The 20871-nt window shown below is 34.2% G+C and overlaps 1 protein-coding gene across 4 annotated transcripts in view; it reads right to left on the bottom strand.

Annotated features, from left to right (window-relative positions):
* The window catches only part of PKIB (cAMP-dependent protein kinase inhibitor beta), a 121477-nt gene that overhangs the window by 32883 nt on the left and 67723 nt on the right, over positions 1 to 20871 (bottom strand). For 2 of the 4 annotated variants that reach the window (XM_074309976.1, XM_074309974.1), the window contains one exon: positions 6438 to 6499. The exons of 1 other annotated variant lie outside the window; for it this stretch is intronic. The gene's annotated coding sequence lies outside the window, so the exon portion shown is untranslated. Of the gene's footprint in view, positions 1 to 6437; positions 6500 to 8437; positions 8593 to 20871 lie in introns of those variants that run through there. One more of the 4 variants, XM_074309975.1, reaches the window with a different exon arrangement.

Below are 20871 nucleotides of genomic sequence, written 5' to 3' on the forward strand. Positions count from 1 at the left end.
GCCTGGAATCAAGAAGACCTAAGTTTAAATCAGGTCTCAGATACTTATTAGCTGTGTGATTCTAGATAATTCTATTTGCTTTAATTCACTGAAGAATGAAATATCAATCCACTCCACTATTTTTGCCAAGAAAACACCATAGGCAGTATCTTTGTGCTATGTTCCATAGGGTCACAAAGAGTCAATCACAATTGAGTAACTCCAAACATGTAATAAGCAAATAATGCCTTAATATTATCTTGAAAATTGTTTGAACTTGTGTAGTTCCTGCACAGTTCACAGGGGGACCTGGTCTTGGGGGTCCTGGGATTTATGGACCACAGTGGGAAAACCACTGGTTTAATACAAAATGTTGTTGCAACCAAAACATTCTTATCTCTTCTTTTCATAGAGAAGCAGGATGGTGTGAGAAGTAAGAGAGATGAATATTTTAAATAAACATTCAATTCAATTAAGATTTATTAACCACCTACTTTGTGCCAGGCACTTCTCTAAGTGTTGGGGAAGAAAAAAGAGGCAAAAGATAGTTTCTGTTCTCAATGAGTTTATAATCTAATGGATCAGAGTTAAATTAACTATCTCTATGACTTTGGGCAAGTTCCTCAAACCTTTTCAGGCCTCAGTTTTCTTGTCTTTCATAAAATAATAGCTCACATTTATAAAATGTTTGACATATCATTTCATTTTCATATGTATCCTGAAAAGTAGCTGCTATTATTATTTCCATTTGAAGATAAGGAAATTGAAGTCCACAGAAATATTAAGTGAACTACCAAAGTTTCACATTTAGAAAAAAGATTTTGAGGTAGGATTCAAATCCAGATTTTCCTAGCACTTTTACTGGGCCATCCACATCTTATAAGGTCCCTGTTGCTCACTTATTTCAATTGTGTCTCACTCTTTGTGACCCCATTTAGGTTTTTTTTGATAGAGATCCTGGAATGAAAGGGTTCCCCTTTCTTTTTCCAGTTCATTTTACAGAGGAGTAACTGGAGCAAATAGAGTTAACTGATTTGCTTAGGATCATACAGCTAATAAAAATCTGGGGCTGGATTTTAACTCAGGTCTTCTTGACTCCATGTCCAGCATTCTATCCACTTCAACACCTAACTGCCCCCCTGCCCCCCTGCCCCCCACCATAAGGTCCCTGCAAGAATAATTCATCTCTAAAATTAAGGTAGCCATAAGTATTTGGAGGACTTCAATATAGTTGTACAATCTGTTCTCTGGCACAATTTCCCTTTAATGTCATTCCTGTAGGTAGTAATTCCCATTTCTCCATTCACCAAATTGATTGTGATGGACAGATGGGATTCAGCTCCTTAACTAGGTCACTGACTCAGTGACTGAAAGCAAGTTGTTAATAACCTATCAATTCCTCATCTAGGTGTTGTGAGGATTAATGGATAAGAATTGATCTCAAAAAAGATCTGTAACATAGGAATTGTTTCTTTGTTTGTTAAGTAGATTAACATGTATAATTATACTCAAAATTTCCTCCAAGACATTTATGTCTTTACGGTATTACTGACTTAGGTAGACCTTGGTACTATCATTACTGTTATTTTTATGGTCTCCTTGCCTAAAGCCTCTCACCTTAGCAATCCATTCTCTATTTAGGTACCAAAGGAATCCTCCTAAAGACATGGTCACATATAATAAACTCCAGTGCCCTTCCATTATCTACAGCATCATATATAAACTCTTCTATTTGGCTTTGATGGGGCAGCTATTGTGGTGCAGTGGAAATGCACCAGGCCTGAAGTCAGGAAGACTTCTCCCAGGTTAAAAACTGGTATCAGCCACTGAATAGCTGATCCTGAGAAAGTCACTTAACCCTGTTTCCTCATCTATAAAGTGAGCTGGAGAAGGAAATGGCAAATCTTCCAGTATCTTTGCCAAGAAAGTCTCAAATGAGATCACAAAGAGTTGGACACAACTAAAAATGACTGAACAAAAACGTCCTTTACCACCTAGTCACTTCCTACCTTTTCTGTCTTCTTGCACTTTACTCTTCTCCACATACTAAATATTTCAGTGACACTGGCCCTTTTTGCTGTTCCTCCCAAATACTCTGTGTCTTTTTAATGGCCATCCTCCCCTTCCCCTCCAACCTCTTAGCTGCATTGACTTCCTTCAAAATCTAACTCAAAATCCATCTTCTGCCAAAGATCTTTTCTGTCCCTGGTCCACACAATCCAACCCATATATTAATATTTTCCTTCTGAGATTAACTTCCATTTACATTGTATATATCTTATACATACAATTTTTCTATATTTCCTCCTGAAAGTGAGCTCCTGCTTTTAGAGGGCAAGGACAGCATTTATGCCTTTTTATTCCACAGAACATATTAAGTACTTAACAATAATAGTTAAAACATTATTAGTAATAATAGTTATTTACTGATTGTGGCCAAATTGATAACCACAGAATATTAAGACAAATGGTAGGGTACTAAAGCTAAATTTCTAGACCATAAGGGTAAATAGACTATAGGAAAATCCCTGGATTCTAGGCTTTAATTCCATCCCTGACTAGCTACATGATCTTAGAAAAGTCAGTTAATCTCTCCAAATTTTGATTTGCTTCTTTGTTAAATGATCTCTCAGATTCCTCCAAGTTATAAAATCTTTTTCTTTAACAAAATTTTCAGAATATTGAAAATCTGACCAGTAAGCAGTTATAAGTTTGACTTTACAAAATTGAATCATTTGATATAGAGAACTGACCATAATTTATAAGAAACCAAACCATTCTCCAATTGATAAATGGTCAAAGGATATGAACAGACAATTCTCAGAGGAAGAAATTGAAACTATATCCACTCACATGAAAGAGTGTTCCAAATCACTACTGATCAGAGAAATGCAAATTAAGACCACTCTGAGATACCACTACACACCTGTCAGATTGGCTAAGATGACAGGAACAAATAATGACAAATGTTGGAGGGGATGTGGGGAAATTGGGACACTAATACATTGCTGGTGGAGTTGTGAAAGAATCCAGCCATTCTGGAGAGCAATCTGGAATTATGCCCAAAAAGTTATCAAACTGTGCATACCCTTTGACCCAGCAGCGCTACTACTGGGATTATATCCCAAAGAAATACTAAAGAGCGGAAAGAGACATATATGTGCCAAAATGTTTGTGGCAGCTCTTTTTGTTGTAGCTAGAAACTGGAAGATGAATGGATGTCCATCAGTTGGAGAATGGTTGGGTAAATTGTGGTATATGAAAGTTATGGAATATTATTGCTCAGTAAGAAATGACCAGCAGGAGGAATACAGAGAGGGTTGGAGAGACTTAAATCAACTGATGCTGAGTGAAATGAGCAGAACCAGAAGATCACTGTACACTTCAACAACGATACTGTATGAGGATGTATTCTGATGGAAGTGGAAATCTTCAACATAAAGAAGATCCAACTCACTTCCAGTTGATCAATGATGGACAGAGGTAGATACACCCAGAGGAAACACTGGGAGGGGAATGTATTGTTAGCACTAATATCTGTCTGCCCAGGTTGCATGTACCTTCGGATTCTAATGTTTATTGTGCAACAAGAAAATGATATTCACACACATGTATTGTACTTAAACTATATTGTAACACATGTAAAATGTATGGTATTGCCTGTCGTCGGGGGGAGGGAATAAGGGAGGGGGGGTAATTTGGAAAAATGAATACAAGGGATAATATTATAAAAAATATATATATATATATATATAATAAAAAAAATTAAAAAAAAAAAATTGAATCATTTGTAAAGAAAAAAAACCATTAGGATCTATGTACCAAGGTATATCCAGATCATATATGCAATAAGGAACTCAGCATTATGGAGGACATTTGCAGAAAGTGTTAAAATGGTTTGTTTCAAAAAATAAGCTTTCTGAAACAGTCCTATATGCCCAAAGTTCCTTTTGTAAATTCACTGCAGTTCTTATGCCTCTTTTCATGAAACCATTATCTGTTAGCATTTTCTCTCTTCAGTTCTTCTTACTCTTAAAACTTCTTAGTGATCCTAGCAAGAGGTTTAGAGAATAGAATTGGATGATGTCAAACACACCTACTTCTATTCTATAGTCTGATCAACTGTTCAATCTATATACCCAGAAATACTTACTAATAAAATGCCAAAGAAGTGGGTGCCCTTCATTCCTGTAGCATCATGTGACTAAGGAGCTAGAAAAGAGAGGAATCATTTCCAAGGCCTATGAATCTCTAAAATGCTGTATACGGGTATTGAAGGGATAAAGCCCTTTTATAAGAACAGAAGAGTGAAGTCTGACTTTTCTGAATAGTGTTTGAGAAAAGAAAAATATGCCACACTGTCTTCTGTCTTCAGCAAAGTATAAAATGAATTATTCTTTTATGCTCGCCATTTCAATGAAGTTTTTTTTTTTTAATTGCTTTGCCTTTATAGGTTTAATAAAATTAAAAAAAATTCAATGAGGTAGCTACCTTAACCTACAAGCTGCTAGGAAGGGCCTCATTTTTCATATGAAACAGAAAGCCTGTAGAAAGAAGAAACCAATTAAAATGTAACACTGGCGGGAAATACAATCAAGTGAGTATTCAAGAGCACCATTTTACAGAAGGCTGGTTTTGATAACTGGGATAGTAAAAAGTGAAAATTTTAATTTTCCAATTCCAAATACTAGCAAACCAAATAAATGTTTAATGAACCATCTCCCATACGGATAAGCAAAAATAAACAATTTAATTCAGACTCCAGCAAGTACCACCAATATGTGTTTTCAGTAATTTGCTAATATTTGTCTTATGTAATAAAATACACATTGTTTCTGTTGTATACAGTATTATGTTAAAGATAAGTAGAAATCTGACCTCTTTTCATTGAATTGCAGATCCCAGAACTTAGTAGATAAGTCCTAAAGAACTTTCTAAGAGTTTAGGTGACTTGTCCTAAGGTCACACAAAGAGGGGATTAAAGATAGAATTCAAAGACATCTTCCTGATTTTATTCCTTATGTTCTATCCACTTTATCAAACTGTTTCTTACCTTACAAATAATGTGATTAATACATTTATCACCTTAGGGTTAATCTGGTGATGAATATGTCCCAATTTAGCAAGCTAGATCTCAGATGACAGATATATTCTGTGACCAGGTCTATACTTGAAGCTTTTACCACTTGGTAAGACCTTCTAGAGTTTGAGTGCTGCTCAAATAGCCTTCTAGAAATCATAATCAGTTGCATATCATAAAATGGCATTTCAAGAAGACAGTAGTGGAGTATCCCTTGTTGGAATGGCCAATAAAGACTTGAGAAAAATTTGATTGACATAATAAATGCTGAAAGATACAACCATCTTGTGATATCTTTATAAATGTAAATTCTTAAGGTTTCTTGGAAGGGAACACATAAAGGCAACATCAGGAGAGATGTAGCTAGAACATCTGCTATTATTTTTGCCTTGATCATGACTAATTTATTCTTTCCCTTTATCAAGACTAGTCCAAGAAAAAAATTGTGAAATTTATAGTGTTTATAATCAGCATGTATTCCTTGCTCCATGCAAATAATGAGTAAAGTTACAGGCTTCAAGTGATAACATATTTTATTCACTAAAATATATATATATATATATATATATATATATATATATATATATATATATATATTTTAGATGAGTTCTACTTTCCCTTTAATAGTAATTCTCTCCTAATAAAAGTATGGCTTATGAAGGATTTAAATCAAAATATGCCTTTCCACTATTCCAGTCAGCTTTCTAAATACTAGGATCTAATTGGACTTTAGGTATAGGTATTATTTTTACATAATAGGTGCAAAGCAAACAATTAAGAGTTTGAATTTTATAAGAGAGTTTGTTTTTCATTAAAAAAATAAAAATGTTTCCTTTTGTTACATATTTTGTAATAAAAAATGAATGAAGCATTTATTAAAGAATAACTCCATACCAGATACTGTGCTGATTTCCAGGAAGGCAAATCTAAAAGTATCTGCCCTCAAGCAGCTTATTTATATTCAGTAAGAGTGGTGCCCAGATCAAAATTCTGAATTCACATGGATAGTAGAGTTGATCATTCCCTACAAGTTTTTATTCTTAGTTAGAGATTTCTGGGAACTTGAAAACAAACCTTTTTAGAAAAGAATTTTCACATTAGCAGACCAGCCTAAAGAACTTCTTTTCAGAGAAGAAAATTATAATATCAAGAAAATCCAAGAGAGGGGAACTAATAACTAAGTCAATTTTTTCACCAACTAAAAGAACCTACAGCTCTTCCATGCCTTTTCATTTTGTTCAAACTATCACCCTAAATGATACTCTGATTATAATGTGCAGTACTGTCAAGTATTTTGCTAAAGAAACTGTGTCTGTTGAGAGATCAATACTCAATTTCTAAAATAACTGAGGAAGAAGAAAAAGTAAATCACACTTACAGGTCATCTGATTAGAATCAGCAGGGACTCCTGAAGATAGGCTTTGCTGGACCAGACCTTTCCTGTAAGTGAAAATAGTAGTGATGAACCAAAAGGAATTCTGCCTGTCCCAGTTCTATTATAAGAATTTTGTTCATTCTGTTTGGATTATTTAGCCAATTAAAACACAGCATTTATAACTAGTTCAAGCTCCTTAACCTTCTTAAGTCAAGTGTCAGCATGGAAGTAAAATAAAATCCTTCCATTAAAAAGTTAGTTTTCACTTACAACATCACATGTCAGTCTCTCTGGGAGAGGCTGACTAAATCTATCGACTAAATCCAAAGGGTAATTATATAACACAGCAGTGCACATGTCAACATGAGAGAATTTGAGCAAAACTTGAAAATGACTTTGAAATCACAGCATGTATTTACTGGATGAAAGAAAGTATGATGCAAATGGGGGGTGGGTAAAGAAAGCACAGAATGGTTGTAATGAAAGAAATATCAGAGGGATTTTTATGTAATGGTAAGCTGGAAATCCAACTTGAGAGAACACTGAATCTTTGACAGGGATCTTACAATATGGTACCTGTATTTCTAATATCCCCATCATAAGAATAAAGGAAGTCTTGCTCTCAAAAGTCACCATCAGACTTGCTAATAAATTACACAAATCAAACTTTGTTTCCTCAGTTTACCTTAAATCAATCACAACACTGGCTAACTAGATCTTGAATAAAAGACAGAATCAGGGCTCAGGGCCCTTGACTACTTCTCCGGTATTCCTTCAACTGCCATGATTTGGAAGCAGAACCAGTTTTCAAAGAGTCATCCAATTTTATCTATTTGCTTCTCTTAAGGACCAACATCACTGATGATAATTAGGAAACATTAAATTCATGATTCTATTTGTGAATTCTGAGAAGATGTGTTGTTTTCAGAGCCAAGCCTACACAAAACCTATATTAATATTCCCTCCTCCAGACCTATACTAGGATTTGTCTCTTCCCAAGCACTACAGTGCTTTATCATTCTACTTCTTGATTGTCCAAATAGTACCCTAACCCCTGGCTCCACACCCAGAACTATCTGGACAGGAACTCCTTATGCTGCCTTTCTCCTAAATCCCTTCATCAAAATATAATGGTCTAGCTGATGATTTTGCACAACCCTGCCTCACTTAAATCCAATTCACTTACAAATCAAGACAACACCCTTTCACAATACACAACCACAGTGGTCCCACCTGTATTCTGCCAGTAAGCTGATCTTATAAATTAATATTAACTCATAAGTTGTTATTAATGGTTAAAGGATTCCTCACTCTCCTCAACACTACATTTCACCTTAGCCCCTGATAATAAACTTTGACTTAAGTAAAAACTAGACATCTTAATGATCCTGTGGTGAAATATTTTGGGCAGAGGAGATTATCAGATAACACCTCATAGTTAGCTGTCTCCCTATATCTCCACTATTGTTTATTATCTATTGTAGATGAAATTTGAATTCTTTCTACAATTTCTTTATTTGGTGCTATTATTATTCATGGACATGAATTTTTAATGGATTTTTTTTTTTTACATATCCATTTTTAATGGATCTGTAATTTCACTGGCACAGGGAATTCCCAGTCTTCCACATTTTCTTATCTACAACTTAATCTTAGAATTATTTGGGGGCACATAGAAAATGTGATTTAACCAAGATCACACAAGTCAGTATGTATCTGAGACAAGACTTTAACTAAGAGCTTCCTGATTATAAGCTAATTAACATTTAGTCTTCTATATTTCTATCTTTAGAAAAAAAAAAAGGAGTAAACAGAAAGTAGATGAATTATGTCAAATGTTAAGACCCCAATTTCATGTTTCTCTAGAGTCTAAACCCTAGGAACTGGGTCACTAGAAAAGTTCACCGAAACCATCATCAGCTATGCTGCTCATAACTCAATAGTATTTTTTCATGCATTGGAAAGAAGCAAACTTTTGTGCAATGATTATATCAGGACTATACCTTAAGAGTGGGTTCATTCAGGTGAATGGAGACATATTTCAGATTGTTCTAGTGGTGTTATCTCCTTTCCCCACCCCACCCCCACCTTCACCCAGAAGCTACTCAGCTCCTTCTTGGACTTGTTGGTATAAAAGGAGGAGATGATTGTTTGTATAGACCACACCCACTCACCAACATTCCAGATGGACTTTGGGAGTTGGTTTCTTCTATTATGACTACTCAGACTACTTAGTACTCCCCCAGACACATACTCATCCCTCTACATGAACATCAGTCCTAACAGTAAACATCAAATTTGCCCTTTTTTGCCCTTCTTAGCCACCTCCACTCACAAGTATAAAATCACAACTCACCATTAAAAGGTCACTCCGTCCCTTTTTTGCCCCCAATGATTTTCACTATTGCCATTTAGAATCTTTGTCTACCACAATAAAATTCCCTTAAATCTCTTATCTTGTCATTTAATCATTTTTCAGTCATATCCTATCCTTTGTGACCCACTAGGGGATTTCTTGGCAAAGATATTGGAATATCTTAGCATTTCTTTTTCTAGCCTATTTTACAGATAAGGAAACTGACGTAAACAGGGTAAAGTGATTCATCCAAGATCACACAGGTATTAAGTATATGAAGCTGGATTTGAATTTATATCATTCTGACTTTAGGCCCATCACTTTATCTGATATACCACCTAGCTGCCCTATCTGTAATAACAAATGATAGCATTTATATATTTGTATATGGCAAAAAAGAATAAAGAAATATGTAATATTTAGGATCTAATTCTGTGGACTTTAAGTGTAAAAAGGTGTTGGATTTTAGAGGTAGAGAAAAGCATCTGATATCTGTCTATTGTAGAATGTACAACTCAGCCAATTAGTAGGCGTTTGGGTGGGGCCAAAAAAAAGTCCACAATAATAATTTAGAGTTGGCCCAGCGTCCAGATTGTGAGCCTAGGAGAGAGGCCTAGGACCCCTAGGACCCAAGGCCTAAATATGTGAAAATAAAAGAAGGATTGTTTTTGTAATCAAGGGCCAAGCAAGTAAAATCTATGTCCCATGGACTAGTCAAAATACAGGGAAGTTCCACAGCCTTAATGTGTGTAAAAGATTAGAAAAAGGATAAGCCTCAAGGTTTGAAATCAGAAGTGGAGTGCTTCCCCATCAGGGAATAGTCTCTTATCAACAGTCAGGATAGCATATAAGATCTTTTCCTAGGCCAATACAATGACCTAAGTTTAGGAACTATGGGGGGAGGGGGAGGGGGAAGAATTAGGTAAGGACTTTAGGAAAAATTCTAAAATTGCTTCTATTGGTAAAGGGAATTTCTTCATCTGGGAGTTCCTGATGCTATTGAAAACACAGGTTTAGACTCTATTCTTTTCTTCTACCTGTTACAGTATACTCTTTCCTCCCAGTTCCACTCCTTGGTATTTTTTCTTAATAGTATTTATAATAAATATAATTTGGAAAAAGAAAAAAAAAAAAGAAACAAGGGTAGTGTGCTGCTTAAGTAGCATGTGTGGTATAATAGTAACCTAGGCAGTGTTACTTCTGCAAGGTTCCTGAGTTTTAGGATAACTGAAAATAACAATAACTAAGAATTAAATAGATTTTAAAACTTACCTAATATATTATATATCAGAACTTCACTATAAGTGATATTATAATTCCATTTTGGAGATGAGGAAAATGTGAGTGAGATAAGTTATGTGATTTGCATAGCTAATAAGTGTCTGAGGTCACATTTAAACTCAGGCCTTAACTCCTAGCCTACAATTCTATCCACTGAACATTATCCATTGAAATTTAGGTGCATCAATTAAAAATGGAAGAGGAACAACAAGACAAATAAAATTTAGTACCATAAAAGCTTTATGCCCCATGACTATACATAAGAGGGCATTTCTTCCTTGTTTTTGTTTTGTTTTTTACAGAGATGGGAGACTATGAATGTAGAATGTAATATGTATCAGACCCTTTGAATATTTGGTTAGTTTTACTGAATTATTATTTTTATCTTCTTTTTTATGCTGAATTATAAGGCACTGATTTCTGGAAAAGAGAAGAGAACACTGGGAAATATGGATGACATAAAAACAAAAGGTATTAATAAAAATTTACTTGAAAATGAGGGTGTGACAACTGTACTATTTATTTAGCATTATGGGATTTTTAAAAGAAATTGTTAAACTTTAAAGCACTTTATAAATAGGAATTGAATAAACTACTTACTTAAAAGCTACCAACAACACCAATTGACAAATTCAAATTCTTTTCATAGGTCTTCAACCAGTTAACCAGCATTTGCCTCCCTGAAGCATTTAAAATTATTGGCCACTCTTTATTATTGATATTCTTTCTTCCTTTGACTTAAATAAAATTACTTTGTTCTCCTACTTCTGACTATTTTTTTCTTTTTCTCCTCCCTAATGCTTCCTTTTCTTCCATTTTTAAGTGTTCACCAATCCTCTTTTTTTCTATACAGTTATTAATTCTGTTTGTCTACATTTGATACCATATTTCTTCTGTTTTCTTTTTTGTTACTTTTTATTTTCTGTTACAAATTGTCTTCCTCCTGTCTAAGAAGAAAGAAATTGGATTCCCATTATACAAAGTCATGAAAAGCATATTTCCACATTATCCACTATGTTCTCTCCTAGTTATAATATCTTAGGAACTCCAAGCTTATATCTACTCCAATTTTACATCTCTTACTTGCATGCCCTGTTGGCATCTCAACCTCAGCTTTTCTAAATCTTTTTCTTCATCTTCCAAAATATTTGTTCCTCCTCCAAGCTTCACTATTTTAATTTATAGCACCTCATCTTCCCCGTTACCCATACTCAAAGCCTCAAGATTATTTTTTATTTGTTTTTGCACATCCAAGAGTAAGTCCTTATTAGCTGTACAAATTAAGACAAGACATTTCAAGTCCTTAGTTTCAGCTTCTTTGTCTCTAAAATAAGAAAGCCAGACTACATCATAATGCTAGAACCAAAGCCTTTATCTACCTTTCTCCCTAATATTATGATTAGGGAAAATGAGTCTTAAACCAATTAAGTGACTTTCAGAAGGGCATACAGATATTAGGTAGCAGATGAACCAATGTTCTCTGATTCCAAATCCTGCATCATTCTACTGTCCCCCAATACAGGATATTGTATGAGTAGGGAAAGGAAAAGAAAAGAGTCATAGATGATTCAAATGTTATGAACCTGGGTAGCTGGGATAATGGTGGTATCAGCAAGAAAAAGAAGTCTGAAAGAAGAACAGGCTTATTGGGGAAGATGAAGAATTCTATTTTTGCCATATCTGAGAGGCAGACAAAATTGCAATTGGAAATTTCAAGCAGGCAGTTAGAGATGCAGAACAAGAACCAGGAAAAGTTATATCTAGATATATAGATTTGGGAGTCATCTGCTTGAATATAATTATTGAGTGAACTTAGGCTAGGTTATAAGATCACTAAGAGAGATGGTACAGAAAGAAAAAATAGAGAAGAGGACTCTAGGAAAAGCTTTGAGGGATTTGTTTAGAGGGTAAGAATGTAGACTTTACAAAAGAGACTAAATAGTCAGACTGAGAAGGAACAGATTATAGAGAAACCCTACAAAGGGGCAAAATGAAGGCTGTACTTCTGGTCAAGAGGACCTGAATTTGAAACACTTCTTTACTGTTCAAAGATCCTAGAAAAAGCAGTTAACATTTCTGAGCTTCAGTTTCTTCATTTACAAAATGAAAATAGTAATAATAATAGTACCTCTCTCCCATGGTTGTTGTGAGGGTCAAATGAGACCTTTTCCTATGACAAGCTAATGTACATAAACTACTTTAAAGTCATAAATTGCCATATAACTCTTTGCTATTATAGAAAGAAGGCCAAGGGGTACTGAAAGAGTGTCAAAGGATAAAAGGACAGTCAAAAGCCGTATTTTGATAGTTCACGGAGGATGAGAGCAGATGGAAGGCCACTGGATTTAGCAGTTAGGAAATCACTGGAAATCTTAAGAGAAAATAGTTTCTGTAAAGTAAGAGAAGCCTGATTATAAGATGATGAAAAGCAAGAATATTGTTAAAAAAGCAGATACAGGAAATACAAACAATTCTTGTGAAAAATTCACCAAAGGAAAAGAAAGAGACAGCTTGAGGAGATGGAAGAATTAAAAGAAAAATTGCTTTTGTTGTTTGAGTTGATTCCTTCCCATTCCCTAAGAACAGGAGAGACTTGAAAGTGTGAGAAAGTAGAAGCAAAGAAATGTGTAGAGAGTGAGGAATGCAATGATTTAATTGATTTATTATAAGATTATTATATTATTAAAAGATATATTTCTATATAACCAATGCAAATTACACATTAATATATAATATACATTATAAGATTATTTTACATATTATTATAAGGTTAAGACTGAAATAGTAAGAAATGTAAAGCCAGAACTGATCTACTGATGTGAGAGACTTGGAGAGAAGGGATAGATTAAAAAAAGGAAAGGACTGAAGATTGCCTGAAGTTAGAATAAGTTTAGAAGGAGTAAAGGGTGAAATGGAAAGACAAGAGAATATGATAAGAGAATGAATTTTCAGAGTTCAAAATCATAGAAGTGATACTGTCTGTCATGATGTTGAGGTCTAGGATCTGATCCATCCTACAGATGATTAAAACAACGAGGTTGATGAATTCAGAAGCTAGGAGAGTTGAAGGAACTGTGAACCCTGAAGTTCCTAAGAGTGAGGGGAAGCATTAGAGTAGAGAAGAAAGTTGTGAGCCAAATACTGAGCTTCATTCCTTTTTCTAGTGGCAAGAAACTGGAAACTGAGTGGATGCCCATACGTTGGACAATGGATGAATAAGTTATGTTATATGAATGTTATGGAATATTACCATTCTATAAGAAACAATAAGGAGGGTGATCTTAGAGAGGCCTGGAGAGACTTACATGAACTGATGCTAAGTGAAATAAGAAGAATCAGGAGATCATTGTACACAGCAACAAGAAGATTATATAATGATCAATTCTGATGGACATGATTCTTTTCAACAATGAGATGATTGAAGCCATTTCCAATGATCTTGTGATGAAAAGAGCTATCTACACCCAGAAAGAGAGCTGTAGGAACTGAGTATGGATCACAATATAGCATTTTCACTCTTGTTGCTGTTGTTTGCTTGCATTTTTTTCCCTTTTTGATCTGATTTTTGTGCAGCAAGATAACTGTATAAATATGTATGTATATATTGGATTTAACATATATTTTTACCATATTTAACATATATTGCATTATTTGCCATCTAAGGGAAGGGTAGAAGGGAAGAGGGCTGAAATTGGAACACAAGGTTTTGCAAGGATCAATATTGAAAAATTATCCATACATATGTTTTGAAAATAAAAATGCTTTAATCTAAAAAAAAGAAAGAGAAAAGGATCTATGCTTGATCGTGTGCTGGCTGACATTTTCATCAGTGACTGATAAAAGCACATTTAATCAACAAGCATTCATGCCATGCTTATCAAATTTGTAAATGGCAGGCATCACTAATTTATTGCATGACTATGGGGATACAAATAGACACCAATAAGTTAGCAATACTGGGTAAGCTAATAAGAAGATTAATACTGTCCACAGATTAAAAAAAATCAATTTCACAAGTACAAGATGAGAGTATATAGATATCAATTTATTTGAAAAGGGTCTTGGGATTTTAGTGGAATATAATTTTATATAGATAATATTTAATCACTTGTTGAATATGTTGTAAGGGAGATTCTTGTTCAGGTATGAGTTAGACTAGATATAGATAGCCTTTGAGGTGACTTTCAACTCTTAAATTGTGTAATTCTGAAAGGGTGAATGATACGAAGGCCAATAGAGAAAAGCAATAAAGATATTACTACTATTGCTGTTGCTGTTATTAGCTAATATTTATATAGCATTTACTACATGCAAGGAACTTTGATAAACATTTTATAACTGCTATTGTGTTTGATCTTCACAACAATCCCCGAGAGGTAGCTATTATTATTATCCTCATTTTATAGATGGAGAAATCAAGGCAAACAGAGATTAAGAGACTATCAGATAATAAGTATCTGAGGTCACATTTGAACTTGTCTCCCTGACTTCAGGCTTATATCTATATCCTGTGCCAGCCAACCTTTCAAAACAAAAACCAAAAAACCTGCCTCTCATGCTAACATCTTTCTGTTGAAGGCACTACCCATTCTTTCAATCATCCCAGCTCCAAACTTTAGAAATCACTTTGTTTATTTCCTTTACATCCAATCTATTGTCATGTCCTATGAATTCTACTTCTATAATAAATCTGATTAGTTTTCTATCTACTGCCCAAATATAAATGCACTGAGCTAACCATGTCACTCTTCTACTAAAAAACAACAAAACCCTCTAGTGACTATTTACTGCTTACTGAAGAGGAAAAAAAACAAAAAAACAAAAAAACAAAAAACTATTGATCCTGACTTTCAAGACCAGCTGCCTTTTGTTTCCAATTTACCTTTCTAGCTTTATCTCATATTACTCTCCTTTATGTAATCTACTTCTGGCAGAAATGCATCATATTCCATTTCCATTCTGCTTCTCTTATCTCTACACCTTTCTTTGCTTATGTTATGCTATCAGCCTTTGTTAGTGCCATGTTATTATTCAAGATGAAAACAGATGCTTCCTTTTTTCTCTCTCAAACCTTTATATGTAAAAAACCCTTTGTTTAAGACTCAAATAAGGCACAAAATCTTTCATAAAAATAAATATCTTACAAACATTATAGCACATTATTTAATGTCTCAGGGAAGGGAAAGATCAAAAAAATTTTAACGAATGTTAAAAATTGTTTTTACATGTAACTGTGGAAAAAAGAAAATATTATTTTAAAAAACCCTAAATATTATAATATCTGTTCCTCTCCATTACCCTAAAAAGTAAGGTGTTATCTTTATCCTCATTTTATAGATGAGAAAATTGAGGATGAGAGGTTAATTGACTTTCTTCAGGGTCACAAAGCTATTAATTATCTGAGGCTTGATTTGAACTCAGTTCTTCTTGCCTCCAATGTCTGGTAATCTATGTAATGTACTAGGCCATCTGATATAGAAATTTCCTATGAACATTTCTCTGACCCCTCTCCCCACCCCAGATAAAAGCAATCTTTCCCATTATCAAATTTTTCATAGCATTTGGCCCAGATCTTATTATTTGTACTCAAAGTTTTCCCTGAACCCTGATTTTTGTGCAAATGTCTTTCCTTACATTTAATTTATAATAAGTTAAGAAAGCTTCTTACCAGCAGGATTTGCATATCTTACCTTTGTATCCCCAGCAGAAAGCATAATAATGTCTTGTACATAATAGGTTCCAAACAAATATTTTACATTTAACACAGTTCAGGTCAATCCAATCTGGTTATACATTTTAGTACATCATTCCAGAATCTTTTTTTTTTTTTATTTTGGTTTTATTTTGTTTTTTTTATTAATTTTTATAATTATAACATTTTCTTTGACAGTACATATGCATAGGTAATTTTTTTTTTTACAACATTATCCCTTGTACTCCCTTCTGTTCTGAGTTTTTCCCCTCCTTCCCTCCACCCCCTCCCCTAGATGGCAGACATTCCCATATATATTAAATATCTTATAGTATATCCTCGGTATGATATTTATGTGCAGAACCGAATTTTTTTTTTGTTGTTGTTGTTGTTGTTGTTGTTGCAAAGGAAGGATTGTATTCGCAAGGTAAAAATAATCTGGGAAGAGAAACAAAACAAAACAAAAATGCTCACATTTTACACTCATTTCCCAGTGTTCCTTTTCTGGATGTAGCTGATTCTGTCCATCATTGATCAATTGGAATTGGATTAGCTCTTTTCTATGTTGAAGATATCCACTTCCATCAGAATACATCCTCATACAGTATCGTTGTTGAAGTGTATAATGATCCCCTAGTTCTGCTTGTTTCACTCAGCATCAGTTGATGTAAATCTCTCCAAACCTCTCTGTATTCCTCCTGTTGGTCATTTCTTACAGAACAATAATATTCCATAACCTTCATATACCATAATTTACCCAACCATTCTCCAATTGATGGACATCCATTCATCTTCCAGTTTCTAGCCACTACGAAAAGGGCTGCCACAAACATTTTGGCACATACAGGTCCCTTTCCCTTCTTTAGTATTTCCTTGGGATATAAGCCCAGTAGTAGCACTGCTGGGTCAAAGGGTATGCACATTTTGATAACTTTTTGGGCATAATTCCAGATTGCTCTCCAGAATGGTTGGATTCTTTCACAACTCCACGAACAATGCATCAGTGTCCCAGTTTTCCCACAGCCCCTCCAACATTCATCATTATTTGTTCCTGTCATCTTAGCCAATCTCACAGGTGTGTAATGGTATCTCAGAGTTGTCTTAATTTGCATTTCTCTGACCAATAGTGATTTGGAACACTCTTTCATATGAGTGGAAATAGTTTTAATTTCATCGTCTGAAAATTGTCTATTCATATCCTTTGACATTCCAGAATCTTAATTCTGTAACCTAATATCTTAATTGTCAATTTTATGTTATATGCAGATTTTAAGTATGTCTCCTATCTCTTCATCAAAGTGATTGATAATATATAAAATAAAATAGTAAAAAAGACAGAAATCTAGGTAGTTTGTTAAGTTGTGGGTCTCATAACTGAATTGAGAGGGTCAAAAAGTATGATTTATTATCAGTAAATATTTGATTTGTTTACCTATTTTATATACTTTAATCATATTAAAATTTTCTCAGGTGAAAAAAGGTCACCAGTGGAAAAAGTTTAAGAAGCTCTATTTTTATGGCATATGACTAAAGACTGCTTCCATCTGACATTAATCCATTAATTGTATATGAATGGGACCAGATGAAGATTTCTCAAAAAGTTTATGAGATGGAGTGGGTCAGGCCCTTGGCCTAAGCTTCAGGAAGTTACATGACCCATAGGAAGTAGACAGCATTGCTGACCATTGGTCAAATGTTACTTCCTTTTCAGTCCATCCAATGAACCCAAGTCTTTTGCTGTTTAACTAATTCATTATTTCTAGCTCTCCAGGCCAGGCACAATGCTTGGAGATGGGAATTGAAAGGCACTGGGTCTGCTCAGGTGTTTTTGGGTCTCTCCTTCCAAAGAAAGAATAAATGCTTCCTCTTTGTATCTGAAGATGCCTCTGAGTAATTAATTTGGGTAAAGGGGCTTATCCCACACATAGAGGAGATTAGTTTGAATATTCACAGAGATCAGGGCATATTTTGGAAGTTGTTTCTCATTTTTAAAAATGCCTCTAATAATTTATTTTTATTATGATTTTGCTCTTCCTAATAAAACTGTAACAGAAGAAAGAGAGAATTTAGTTAATTTAGGGTTTCTATCAAACTCTTTCCAACTGAAAAACCTTCTTACAAACATCCCTATGAAGTGTCCTTGAATACTTGCTACTTTTGCATTGTCTTTTTGGTAAATATAGTCAAATTTTTCAAGATGTGAGAAATTGAAATATAAATGAAATGTGTAATATTATGTAGTAAGTCCACTTCTCTGTGCACTTGCCTCATCATTGTATTAGATTACAAGCTCCTTGAGAGAAGGGACAATGACTCTTATATTGAAATAGCCTTCTCCTTTCCCCTTTATGAATTAAACAGGCACTTAATAACTGCATGTTGAATGAAAGAATGAATGAATGAGGAAGAAGTCATATATATATATATATATATATATATATATACATATATATATATATATATATATATATATACACACGTGTGTGTATACATATATTTACCATTAGAATCTCCTCTTCTACTTAAGACTTGTTCAACTCTAAAATCATTACCTTGAAGATATCAACTATCTACCCAATGAAGCCTTGTTTGCCTTTGGTCACTGAATAATAGATGTTAATAAGAAAAAAGGACACTTAAAATTCTTTAATTCTGAATAGGTATATATGCATAATGAAAGGAGTATTTTTGTTTCTAAGAATGTTTCTTTTTTAGTCTAGTTTACCATGTGATCCCTTAATTCTTAGCTCTTCATTTCATTTTTTATATTATTTGCAGCAATAATTATCATAAGTAATGGATCTCAGGGATCTGGCAAAGAATATATCACTTTCTATAATTAACCTGAGGAAAATAAGAACAGGGTAGGGAGTGGAAGCAGGATAATAGACTTTTTTGAAGTAATTTTTGAATTTGAAGTATTTGAAGTACTGTTGTATGGAAGAGAGATTAGATGTGTTCTGTTTGGCCCAGGAAGATTGAGTGGATAAAAGTTGCTGAGGCCAAATTAAATTTGCTATCAGTCTAATAATTAGAATGGATTGCTTCAAGAGCTAGGAGGTTCTCACTTTTTGGAGATTTAGAAGAGGTTGGATGACCAATTGCTGAGGATTCCTTTAGTGTATAGGGTGGACCAGATGGCAACTGATATTCCTTTTAACTCTCAATTTCTATGATTCTGTTAAGATATAATTAGGGAAATTTCAAGCTGAAAAATCTCATATCAAGTTTAAAAAGTGAATTCCCATCTCCAGAAGGTATTCAAGTGGTATAGTTATAGAATGCTGGATTTATAGTCAGGAAAATCTTCAAATTCTGTTTGTAATACTTATTACTCACTACTCATGAATAAATTACTTAACCTCTATCAACCTTAATGTCTCACCTGGAAAATTAAAATGATAATCACATCTATTTGAGAGAATCAAATGTTAAGTGATTTGTAAAAGACAGTGTTCTATGTAAATGTTAGCTGTTATTATTGTATTGCTTTTAAGTGGAGGCTGGATGAGCACTTGTGAAAGATATTAAAATAAGGAATCATGCTTTTGCCAGGAGCTGGACTAAATGAAATTTTTTTTCTCAGCTTGAAGGTTCTCTGATTGCTCCAGTCCATCTTGTTCATTTTACAGATGAAGAAGCTAAGAGGCTTAAGTGTGCTCAGGATCATAAAGCCAATAGTGGGAGAACTGGGATGGCCTTCTGATTCCCTCATCACCATGCCTCTAATCCTGTTAGGAGATGCAGGAGCCTTTGTTTTCATCAGTCAATAACTGGGTCACTGTCATCAACAGGAAAGTAAAAATAGCAGATGTATGACTTTGGCAGAAGTTATGTGTGGAGATTTTCTTTTTCAAATAAAAAATCTCTTGGCCCCATTATTTTCTGACCATACCTGCCAATGGCTCAGTTTTTGTCCTTTCACCCATCCAGAGGTTTGTTTGGAATTTCTGTTTCATTTGTCCAAGAAAATCAAAGATTTACCTTCTTTGTTAATATAGTCCACCATCAGTCAGTCTGCAGAGAATCAGCATTTTCCTGTGCCTTTTTTCTTGTGTGAAGTTCGTTCTATTGTTGACTGTCATGTTCACGTCTTCCATACGCAGATTTTTTTCTGTATTTTGCTCTTTTGATTTTATTTGTGTTCCCTAAATTCCCTTAGTTGTATTCCCTAAGATAGCCTTACTGCAGGTTATAAGCTCCATTAACACACTAACAATCTGCTTTTATTTTGTGATCATCAGTCTCTTTCAAAGCTCACAAAGCTTTATAATACGCCATCACAAATGCAGAGAATTTGCTAGGGAACATTTAAGGTTGGCACTATATTGGAATCATTCTTTAAATGTTTGTAGACAGGGAAAATATATTTGCTTTCAGAAAGTGAATTTGTTTTAGGGCTTGAGGGTGAGAGAATTGCTATGCTACTTAGCAATATAAAAAACACAGATTTTCCTTGTCATCTGCATGCTAATTAATGTCTAAAAGCAAATGTAGGACAATAGCAGAGACATCATGTAAGCACAGCCTTATAGACTGATGCGCTTAGCTAAATAATGCATCTTTTTTTTTAAATATAACATCCCATCTTTTTAAGTATTACTGCATTTTGTTGTACTCCCTGAAAAAGCAGTCACCATGGCAAGTGCTACATCACATGGGACGATGCACCTGATGCCAGCCAGTATTGAAAATACCATTCATTCTAAAGAAATTCGCTCAGCAGGCATTCTGTTGACATTCATTTGGGTAGGGAACAACCTATTTACAGTAAGCAGGAGACTTCCTGTTCTTACATTGGCATTTTACAACTCTATTATATTTCACAGTAATCATTTTACTTTTATTCTCCTCCTTTTCTTCCCCCAACCCAAGAGAAAGAAGCACACCCACACACTGACTACAGACATAAACAAGTACATGTGTACACATCTGCACCTACATGCAAACATACACAAGTTTTTTTTAACCAGAAATTAAAATACTTTACAAGTATTTATTTTTCAATAAAATTAATTATTAGATATCACTAATTTTGACAATCTAGACTGAAGATTACCTTTGTACTACTGTCAATTAAAAAATAACTTGCTAAGTAAATTAATATG

Source organism: Sminthopsis crassicaudata, chromosome 4 (assembly GCF_048593235.1).
Source record: "Sminthopsis crassicaudata isolate SCR6 chromosome 4, ASM4859323v1, whole genome shotgun sequence".
NCBI classification, from domain to species: Eukaryota; Metazoa; Chordata; class Mammalia; order Dasyuromorphia; family Dasyuridae; genus Sminthopsis; species Sminthopsis crassicaudata.